Below are 11,341 nucleotides of genomic sequence, written 5' to 3'. Positions count from 1 at the left end.
CTCTGAAACCATGTCCAGCAGGGCAACGAGCTTGCACTTGGTGACGCCACTGGGGGCCTTCCGGTTGTTAATAATAATAATTGGTTTTTTGGGGGAAAGGAAATGGCGCAGTATCTGTCTCATATATCGTTGGACACCTGAACCGCGCCGTAAGGGAAGGGATAAAGGAGGGAGTGAAAGAAGAAAGGAAGAAGAGGTGCCGTAGTGGAGGGCTCCGGAATAATTTCGACCACCTGGGGATCTTTAACGTGCTCTGACATCGCACAGCACACGGGCGCCTTAGCGTTTTTCCTCCATAAAAACGCAGCCGGTTGTTGAAAACACTATTGGAAAGAGAACCAGAAAATGAAAGGTTGCAGAACGGATGGTGTCCTCATTTCAGGACCCCAGTGACTGTCGCTGCCGCTCGGGCTTGCTTGATCAGCTGTCGCTGAATGGCAAGGTCCGAGTTGAGCAGACGGGCCTCCAACTGCTCCATCGTTCTAGGGAATTTTAGCTTCAATGGTTTTGGTACAGTGTACTAGAATACTTTCCAGTGGCGCGACCGCGCCTCTCCACCTGACGCGCGCGGTGTCTCCTGCAGCGGCGGCGCTGCCATCGACCACTCTTGAAAGCTCGCCCCTGCAGCGTACGCGGCACACCAGAATGGAAGGCTTGTTTGGTCACATACCAACGCTGTTTCAACGTAATTCAACTGTTGTTTCGCCATTTATTTAAATTCTTTTTTCAGACAACCTTTTCAGCGTCAACTTTTATTGACTCACCCTACGATTTCGGACTTTTCATTGTAAACAAAACTAGAAGCAGACGAAAGCCAGTCGATCTATTTTTCGCAACCTCAGCATTTCGCTAACACGGGTAAGAATATTGCGAGAGTACGAAATTTCGCGAAGCAGAGGTTCTTTGTGGGACCAATTCTGCGGTTTTCGAGAAAAATCGTTTACAGTATCTGCCATTTTGTACAGATGCAAAATAACTGGTCGATTTAATTTGCACGTTATTTCATACGCGCGAAAGCACGGTAATTTTTTAGTGCTCGCGGTAAGCAAGGCTTAATACGCGACGCCAACAAGAAAAAGAAAGTGCGAAACTGAGCCCACTGGTCGACAAATTTTATTCCACATGCTTTTCATCTTATTCAAAGTAACACAAGGAGAGCAAGCGGTCTCAATACACGGTTGCAAGGGCGGCACAAATGTAGCTATTTAAGCCTGCTCAGCTTGAGGTGTTCCGCTGCCTTTCGCTTTGACAGCATATTGGACTTGTTCAAGCCCTTGACAAAAAAATGCAGCCGTGTGGTTACATAAAAGCTGACTATGCGAGGAGTCAAACTTTCTGCATGCACTCTGCATCCCACCTTTAAGGGGGAAGCGCAATGTATCATGTGCAAGATGTCCATCACACTTTCACGGTGTACCTTTCGTGCACTGAAACAACTTGTGAAAATGTCCTCTAGCCTGGTTATAAGACGAAACAGTTCAAGCGAGGGGTAGAGCAAGCCTCCTTCATCATTGTGCTGCACAAATGCTGCAGCATACAAGCGGCGTCCTAGCTCTGCTGGAAGTAATAGGCTGTCGATACAAACAGAACACTTGCTTGGAAGTACACATTTCTTTGCCACATAGCCAGAGATATAATAAATTAGCCTAGAGTCACTTCGCTGCACATGGTAATCATGTCCCACTGTTTCAGCACTGTCACATGAACCCGAAGGTCCCGCTTGCTCTTCTGTGCAAAGTTTCACTGTGTCACTCAGCTGTTGCTTTGCGGTTTCCTCCTTGTCCCCAGTGTCAAGAAGAGAACTGATGACATCGCTGTCCGCATTCCCACCTGCAACACTGTGAGCCAAATTATAAAAAGACAGACAGTGAACTGTGAGCACGAACTGTTGCGGCGTCGGGTGAGAGTTGCAGCCAGACGACAGTCTAACAATCCCGAAGAAGTTCTCCACTTTATCTTGACTAAGCCGGGACGTCAACAAGTAGCTATAGCCAACTTCTTGCTCGTGCAAATAGTGAAGGAGCTCAAGAGTACTAGTCAGGGTAACTCTTAAGCCCTCCGCTGCTGACTCGCTGAGGGAAATGCTTCTTATGAGTATGCTGCTCCCAGATGTCCAAGAAGCTAAGCATCTCCTTTATTTTCTCAACACCTGCAGAGGTATGTCTCAGTGCTTCCGCTGGGTACCTTGCAGTCATTACACCAATCAGGGACTTCATTCTCATGAAGAACTTTTCCGTGGCTTCAATATTACCGCAGCTCCTCTCCAGCTGAGTCCGGTACAGAAAAAATGCTCGCAAAGGACCATGGCCAAACAGTTGGAAAGCATAACTTGCGCGCATTTTTTCAAAATTGTTGGGGCTGATATGCACGCTTGTTATTCCTGGCATTGCCTTCATTGTAACAGCATTACTGTCGAGTTTGAAAGCCTCTCGAGCAAACTGCATGGAAACCATACCCTCAGGGGTGTCAAAATTTGTGACGAGGAGCCGGCTTCTGACATTTTTGACCAGGTGCGGGAAATCGGAAAAAAAATGCAAAAAACGGCTGCTGTCGACAGGATGTGGCTTCTTACAGACCACTTCTTTCGATGTTGCTCGAATGTTGAACATGCGCCACATTTTCCTGTTCCAGGATGCTGCGTCGCACGTTATGTAGTCCACAAAGAGACCAGCTCTTTCTGTCAGAACTGTGGACTCGAGCACAATTTTGGCCAACAGGTCACCTTTCACGTTCTCATTGCTCCCAAAAACACCAATAACTTGAGACCAGCTTCCAACAAGCGGCACGAACATTACAACGAGGCCATGATTACATGGTAATGTTTTTTCCTTTTCTGGAGTATATGGTCCCAAGTCAACAAAGCCTTCAATCTTTGCACCTGTTGTCACTGACAGATGTTCAGCCAGCTTCATCTCATCTATGATTATTCCACCGTGTCGGTGGAACACGTCCAGTTGAGCAACTTTCTTTTTCAAAACATCCAGCATCTTTTCATTAAACCCATAGCCGCTCCTGTACTGGGCAGTGTACTTGCGTAGGGTTGTTTCACTTGGCAAAGCCAAGATTTTCTGCCTCCGCATATACTGATAGAGCTTCGGGCTTCTCATTTTCAGAAGAATGCACTCCAGAATCCAGTCTTTCGCATATTTCATGCCCCGTGGACTCTTCCTTCTGGCTGCCTCAAAACACTGCCTGACAGCGAGCTGCTGCTTTGGAGACAAAGCGCTTATTTTTTCAGCGAGTACTTCCTCAGCTGTTCTAGCACACTCACTTTTCATTTTTTTGAGGTTCAGCGCGAGATTCTGTAGCTTTGATACAAGTCGCTGGTTTTTTCGTGCACTTGCTTGCAGCTTCCTCGTAACGCTGCCGCGGTTAGTGTTACTATTCTTCGTTCCCTCACGCCTTTTGAGACGTGACTGGCGCGTAACTAAGGCTTTTCGCAAATATTTGCAAACGACGCAAGCCGTTCCCTCTTTCACTGCCTTTCCTTGGCAGTTAGTGCTATAGGCTGTTCCCGACTTGTGCGCAATTTGGCTTTTCAAGTGTACTGTAAGGCTGGTCAGCAGGCAGCTTTCATTCTGCAACGCTGCGCCTTTGCAGATATGCATTTCGTGTGCTTCCTGCAGGATGTTAACGGCATCTTGAATTGTTGCCACTGGCGCACCAGCCACCTGCTTACCCAGCACGAACGTCTTCGACTGCAAAGCGCCAGCGCTGTCGGCAGTCATGAACACGGCCTTTTCCACTGTCACCTCACCTGAAGTCGAGTCGAAGGTACATGAAGTGAAACATACTCCGTATGCGTCATAAAGTTCATGTAGCGTCCAACGCTTCCCAGGCACCTTCATATCCATCAGCGCGGCGACAGTCGCGGCCGCACCAACTTCGTTGCCAGCCGCAGGTTCGTCTACCTCGGTCTCCTCTGCAACCTGTCTTCGTGTTTTTTCTGAGGCGCGACTTCGTCACTGCCCTTCCTTTTCCTTCCATTTCTCTGGGGAGTGGGCTTTTTGCTTAGGTAAGCTGGCAGGTTCGGCAGAATTGTGGGGACTGCGTCCGGTGCAAGTGCAGGCGTCCCTCGTGGAATGCGAACTTCTCCATTTATGCGGTGCACATAGTCTCTGATAATCAGGTGTTGCTCAAAATGCAGTTCACATACCGCGCAATCTTCGGTTAGCGGCTTGTCGGCTCTGTGTAGACGTCTTTCCCACGTGGACCTCCGCTCAGGATCTGCAGGCACCTTGAACAGCGACAGCTTCTTTGCACTTTTTGTTCTGGCGTATTTTGTACTACACCCTGGGGCGTAGCAGTGGTTGAGGCGTTGCTTTTCACTCATCGATGCATTGAGTGGGCGCATTCACATGAGAAGAGTATGTAAAACACAACCGCACGGAACGAAAAGGCACCCGAAACACAGCACTGAAATGCACTGGCCGTGCACGCCGAGACCAGCTGCATTCAAGAGTGGTCGACGAGAGCGCCACCGCTTCGGGCTACACTTCCGGTGACGCGGTAGCAAGGCGATCCTCCCTGCGTTCGTTCCACTGCCCTCTTCTAGTACACTGTAGTTTTGGTCCGACACACCCATTTGTAATGCGGTATGTTGTGGGACGTTCTTCGCACCACGGCATGAGCCTTCGTAACGGCCCGGGATAATAATTTGGTGCTTGTACTGATTAGGAAAGTGTCGGTCAGGAGTTGCTTTCAATCTCGAGCCTCCTGAGAATTAGCCTTTTATGCGGTGGGGGTATTGCTGGCGAAGCGTTCCAAAGTATTGGAGCCGTGCGCTGTAGGCAGTGGTGATTTCGGGGGCGGTGTCCTGGTCGGGGGTGTCTGTCGCTCGGTTGGTGTGCCCTCGAGCTGACAGGTCCGCGACCTCGTTTCCCTCGAGCCACGAGTGCCCCGGAGCCCACGTGATTTCGTGTTGGAGTTCGGAATTGTGTACAGGGAAGTTGTTGCAAATCTGGCTAACTTTTTGGGGATTCTTCCTGCGACATGCCGCCTGGGAGTCCGACACAATGTGTACTTCTTTGTCGTGGGCATCTCCATACTGCACGGCGAGCACTATCGCGGCAGTTTCAGCTTCGGTGACTGTGCAGTGCCTCAGGAAAACGCTGGCCACTTCTTAAAATGTCGAGTCCACCGCCACTGCCGTGGCGCGCGTTGCGTCTCTGTAGGGCGGCGTCTACGTGAATAGACTTGGGGCTGCGGGTGACTGTGCGCTTTAGGTAGTCGATTCGAGCGTTACGTCGGCCCTCGTTGCGTGAATGGGACATGTTCTTGGGCAGTGGACTGACGTCAACCCACGGCCTTCCAGTCTTCGTATGTCTTGGGTGGAGGGCGGAGGCTTGCCGCGCGGGGCTCGTCCATAAGTGGCGCGGATGGACGTCAAAGTTCAATGACTCTATACAAGTTCGCTCCCTTCGAATCGGATAAAGTGTTTTGAAATTTCGTAAACAAATGGCGCTATCGTGTTTCATATACTGTTCCTCATTTAAACCCACGCCTTAGATTGATCCTCACAGCTAAACCGGTGAATTGCTCGAGCTCAAATTTCTCACAGAAATGGCATTTGGTCGGTAGAATTGTTTTTTACTGCATTTCTTTGGTGTACTTGCCTGCACGAATAAGAAGCCGGATATTCGCATCGTCTGCAGCGACAAGGAAACGAAACAGGCCGCTCTCTCAGCGATTGCTTCGGTGTCGCCATCTCGTTGGTCCGCTGTGGAGATAAGCGGGAGGTTTGAAGGCTCTTCAGCAACCACTTTATGAATACTGAACGCATACAGCCACCCCAGGGCACAGGATGGACCAGCGAAAGCCGCTATTCTCAAAGCCCTACAGATCGCAGGCCAAAACCCAACCTTAATTGTGGGTGACTTCAACGCTCAATACGTGCAATGGGGACACGCAACAACATCCAGGAAAGGCACGGCACTAATGGATTTTATCCAGCAAAGAAGGCTAACCCAATACACGGACCCCATGCAACCTACCAGGACAGGCAACAGCGTGAACAGGCACACGTGCCCGGACCTCACGATAGGCAAAAATCTCCCAGACTTAAGCTGGAGCAACAGCAGACAAAACCTAGGAAGTGAGCATTATATCATAACGTCTAAAATCGCCATTGGCAATCTCAAACCCAAACCCAGAAAAAAAAAAACAGAATCACCGACTGGGACAAACTTAGGACGATCCGCAACTAAAATCAGGAACCAATTACAGACCTCGAACAGTGGGCACAAACCCTCCTATCGGATGTGGGAAAGGCCACTAAAGAACTAGTACATTACCTAGGCGTAAGTACGATTGACAGCCGACTTACACACGTGTGGGAGGCAAGGCAAAGCCTAGAAAAAAGATGGCTTAAGCAAAAATAGAACAAAAAGCTTAGAAACAGGATAGTCACACTCACGGAGGAAATTCACCACCACTCTGCAGAACTAGCGAGACAACAGTGGAACCATACCTGCGAAAATATAAATGGAAATCTAGGCACGGGTTCGAACCCGGCCACGGCGGCTGCGTTTTTATGGAGGAAAAACGCTAAGGCGCCCGTGTGCTGTGCGATGTCAGCGCACGTTAAAGATACCCAAGTGGTCGAAATTATTCCGGAGCCTTCCACTACGGCACCTCTTTCTTCTTTCACTCCTTCCTTTATCCCTTCCCTTACGGCGCGGTTCAGGTGTCCGCCGATGTATGAGACAGATACTGCATCATTTCCTTTTAAAAACACATTATTATTAATCTAGGCACGAGAGAGACGTGGAATCTTCGGCGGCATCTCCTTGATCCGGAATCGAACAAAGCTACGACTCAAAAGGAAATCACCAAAACTTTAAACATAGACCCAGGCACGGATCAAGATATTATAAACACGCTACAGCAGAAGTGCTTCTTCACAACCCGAGAGACGAAGTCCCTACCCGATTATAAAGGACAACTAACCCCATCCTGGACGCTGACATGTTATAACAATGGCGGAAATCAGAGCAGCCCTCCTTAAGATACGCACGACATCCGCTCCGGGAGAGGACGGCATTAATAATAAGACACCTAGAAATCTAGACGACGCTTTTATCACAGCCCTCACGGACTTTGCGAACGAGTGTTGGAGGGAGGGAAAACTCCCAGCGTCTTGGAAACATGTCATCGTTAAATTCATCCTAAAACCGGGCAAAAAGCTCGCGCTCGAAAACCTCAGACCTATTTCGCTTACTTCTTGCATAGAAAAACTGATAGAGCACGTCATACTAGACTGACTGCAGTCCCACATGCACAAAGAGAATTTATATCCAAACACTATGGTCGACTTTAGATCACATTTATCAACACAGGATGCGATGCTCAGACTAGCAAACGGAGTTCTATCTCAGGAGCAAGAAAGGAGCACAAGGGCAATTCTAGCTCTAGATTTAACCAAAGCATTTGATAACGTCAAACACAAAGCAATCCTAGATTCTCTTTCACCATGGAATGTAGGCGAAAGAACGTTTAACTACATCAAGGACTTTCTCTCTGGTAGAACGGCTAAAATTCAAATCGGCACAATCAAATCCTACACCTTCAGTTTAGGAGACAGGAGAACGCCGCAAGGATCTGTCCTGTCCCCTTCTTATTCAGTATAACCCTCATCAAAATGGCACACGAACTCGCCAAAATCCCAAACCTAGAACACTCTTTGTAGGCGGACGATATCACCCTTTGGACCACCAAGGGGTGTATCGGCGCCATACAACAAGCGGCAGATGTAGTAGTAGAGGAGGCACAAGCCGCGGGACTTGCGTGTTCCCCCCAAAAATCCGAAGTCCTCATCCTACACCCAAAGCGTCAAAGAAAGAATAAAGCGCCTGAGATTAAAATCTACGCGAAAGGGGCAGCCATTTCAGAATTGGAAACTAAAAATACTGGGAATGCTGATACAGTCAAACAAAAAAAACTACACACTAATTAAGAAACTGAGAAACACCGTCAACCAAATCTCCGTCCTCATCAGACCAGGAAGAAGCCGAGACCAGGAACCTAATCCAAGCCTGCGTTCTTAGCAGTGTCATCTACTCTACACCATACGTCACCCTCACAGTCGGAGAAAGCGACGACCTGGATGGTCTAATTAGACAATCCTACAAAATTGCGCTCAACCTTCCCCGTCATACCCCAAATTCAAAACTACTACAGTTAGGAATTCATAACACCGTAGCGGAAATGATGGAAGCACACCTCACCGCACAATACGAAAGATATCAGGTACTGAAACGGGACGTTTCATCCTAAAGAAGGAATCCGTGCACACACCTTGCCAATTCCAAGACACGTGCACGAAAACTTAATAGTCCATCCTCTGCCCAAAAACGCATCCACACTACGATACGGACAGTAGAAAGGCTAGGGCAGAAAAACTTGACGAAAGATTTTTCAGTTCAGAAAGACACGGCGCATGTGGACGTGGCAGAACATGTGGACAGAGACGCCTTTTCCCTGGCAGTTGTCGATCATCGATGTTCTCCCCTCGCATCGGCGACAATCGATAAAACAAAATTTCCGGAGGAGGCCGAAGAAGCTGCCACAGCTTTAGCCATTACATCTACCACTGCCAAACACATGATCAGCGACTCTAAAACCGCAACTCGAAATTTTTCCAAAGGAAGGGCCCGCTCCGCAGCCATCAAAATATTACAAAAATCTCCAATACCCGCCAAATCACATTGATCTGGGTCCCCGCCCATTCGGGCCATCCTGGAAACGGGGCAGCGCAGCGATTTGCCCGAGGATTCGATGCTAACCGGGAGGTGCGCTTCCCCGAGCTCAGGTCCGCCAAGGAGCGAGTGACGACCTAAAAAGAAATTACTACCCTCTTCAAGAAAGAAAGAAAAATCTTCCCAGAACCACATAGATCTCTAAGTAAAACACAAGTCAGTTGGCGGTAGCTCCAAACGGACACTTTCTTTAATCCGTATATGTACTATACATGATTCCCAGAGCAGTTGCGACCGGACAGCAGTTTTGCACGCGCACTGCGCTTCCATCGCTCCGAATTGCCATCAGACTATGCCCTGCCGCATCATTCCTTGCAGCCCCCATGGGTAATGGCTCAGCCTTCAGTCTGCCTGCATGTCCCTGGCATAATCAAGAAGTCTGCGATGCCGGTTAGCGGACTGAAGCAACTCGCACTTGCCTACATCTGGTCAGAATACCACAAATGTGTGCACGTCTACACGGATGGATCTGCGTCTCCAAATGCATCAACAGCAGCTTTCGCAATCCCTGCACAACAGACGACCCGCAGATTCATTTTGGGACACAAGTCTACTTCAACCGCTGCAGAGCTTGTGGGCCTTCGGGAATCGATTCGCCACATCTGCGGAGAACCGCCTCAGGAGTGGTGCATTTTCACCGACTGTAAACCTCCGCTACACATTTTAGGATGCTTCCTACGCCACACAGCCTATCAAGCTCTGGCTCTTGATATCATTAGACTCGTATCATTTGCTCAGGCAAACGGCCACCGTATAGTGTTTCAGTGGATCCCCGGACACTGCGGACTCGATGGAAATGAGACCGCCGACGCTGAAGCAAGGAGCGCCTTCAGCAGTGGCCTGCGTACAGTTGTACCGTTCTCTATAGTGAACACAACTTGTCTCCTTTCGGAATTGATGAGGAGGGCGACGGCTAGGTACTGGGCCCTGCCAGACACCCGCCACATCCGCCTTAAACGGCTAGATCCGACGATGACCTTTTCAGTTCCTCGCGGTATACCTCGCCCTATTGCATGCGTTATCCGTAGACTACGTTTAAACGTGGCATTCACGCGCAAATACTTGCACTTAATAGGACAAGCGGACTCCCCGGAATGTACCAGATGTGGCGTGCTAGAGACTATAGAACATGTTTTAGTGGCGTGTCCAGCGTATGCACGTGAAAGACTCATACTCGCATCTGCTCTGAAGCCTATGGACACATCGCTCCTCTCTGAGGATTTGATCCTCGGTGCTTGGCCAGATAGTTTTAGAACTGTAAAGGCAACGCGAGCGCTCTCACGCTTTTTGAGCGACACGGACCTTGTCTCGCGTTTGTTATGTCAGAAAGTGAGCCTTGTTTTGTTTTTAAAGTAGTGTTTCATCTGCCTCCTCCCATCATCATCGTCCCCCATCGTGACCTTCTTTTATCTCCTCTTCCCGTCCCTTAGAGCAGAGTAGCAGGCCAGATATTTATTTTTCAGGCCAACCTCTCTGCCTTTCCTATCAATAACCCCCCCTCTCTCTCTCTCTCTCTCTCTCTCTCTCTCCCAGAGCAGTTTAGCCCCGTCTGTTCTCTCTGTGGACACCATAAGGAAGACACACCACACATCCTATACTCATGTAATCAAGACAAGCCGTCGAACAGACTGCAGCTCTCTACCCAATTGCAGTGGGAGGCCGCGCTGCTCACCTCGGACCCGGAGGTTCAACTCCGGGTCACGGAGCGGGCCGAAGAGGTCGCCGAACGACATCGTCGGTCGGCCACCTGGCGTCCGGCCTAGAAGAGGAGCCCACCGCGAGGAGGGGAACGTCACCCCAACCCGCACCTAAAACCTCTTCTTTAATGAAGTTTACCTCCTCCTCCTCAATGATCACAAAAAGCTTAGTTTGGCCAAAACTGCACCGTGTTTGAAGTCTTTCGTTGTACAGCATCTTCAAACCTCCTGCAGAACACTGCCACACCTCCTCTGCAGAATCTCCACGGCCGACAAACGAGATGGCGCCACCGGTGCGATCGCTGAGAAAGCCTGTTTCGTTTCGTCGTCGCCGCACACGATGAGAATATCCGAATTTTATTGATTCAGGCAAGTACCCCAAACAAAGGTTGTATAAAACAATTCTGCTGGCCAAATGCCATATTTGTGCGAAATTTGAGCTCGAACAATTCACCTGTTTAGCTGTGAGGTGCACTCTACGGCGCGCTTTTAATTGCGGAACACGCTGTAGAGTTCCGGGGCCGGCTTCATCAGTTGCGACCGATGGGCAAGGCACGTCTGAAGCGCGTCCATAGACTAGAAGGCAAATATGGCCTGTTCTATAGTTACCAATCAACGCCGAATCGGCAACGCCGTGCAAACAGGAGGCACACCGACATGCACACGAGGGAGATAGTAAGCAATATGCCTGCAGGCGCTCGCGAAAAAGCCAACAGTTGCTGTATACAGCGAGTACAAGAATACAAATATCAGACCTGATATCTTCGACAACTGCCTGGGCAGCGCGCTGTTGTTTGAGACCCGTGCCGGAGCGCTTTGAACACTGGTTTATCGGCGTTGCTTCGAAGTAACACTAGAGGAGGAGGAGGAACAAACTTTTATTTGTCA

The sequence above is a fragment of the Amblyomma americanum genome, chromosome 1 (genome assembly GCF_052857255.1).
Source record: "Amblyomma americanum isolate KBUSLIRL-KWMA chromosome 1, ASM5285725v1, whole genome shotgun sequence".
In the NCBI taxonomy this organism is placed as follows: Eukaryota; Metazoa; Arthropoda; class Arachnida; order Ixodida; family Ixodidae; genus Amblyomma; species Amblyomma americanum.
Note: the sequence above shows the minus strand (reverse complement) of the source record.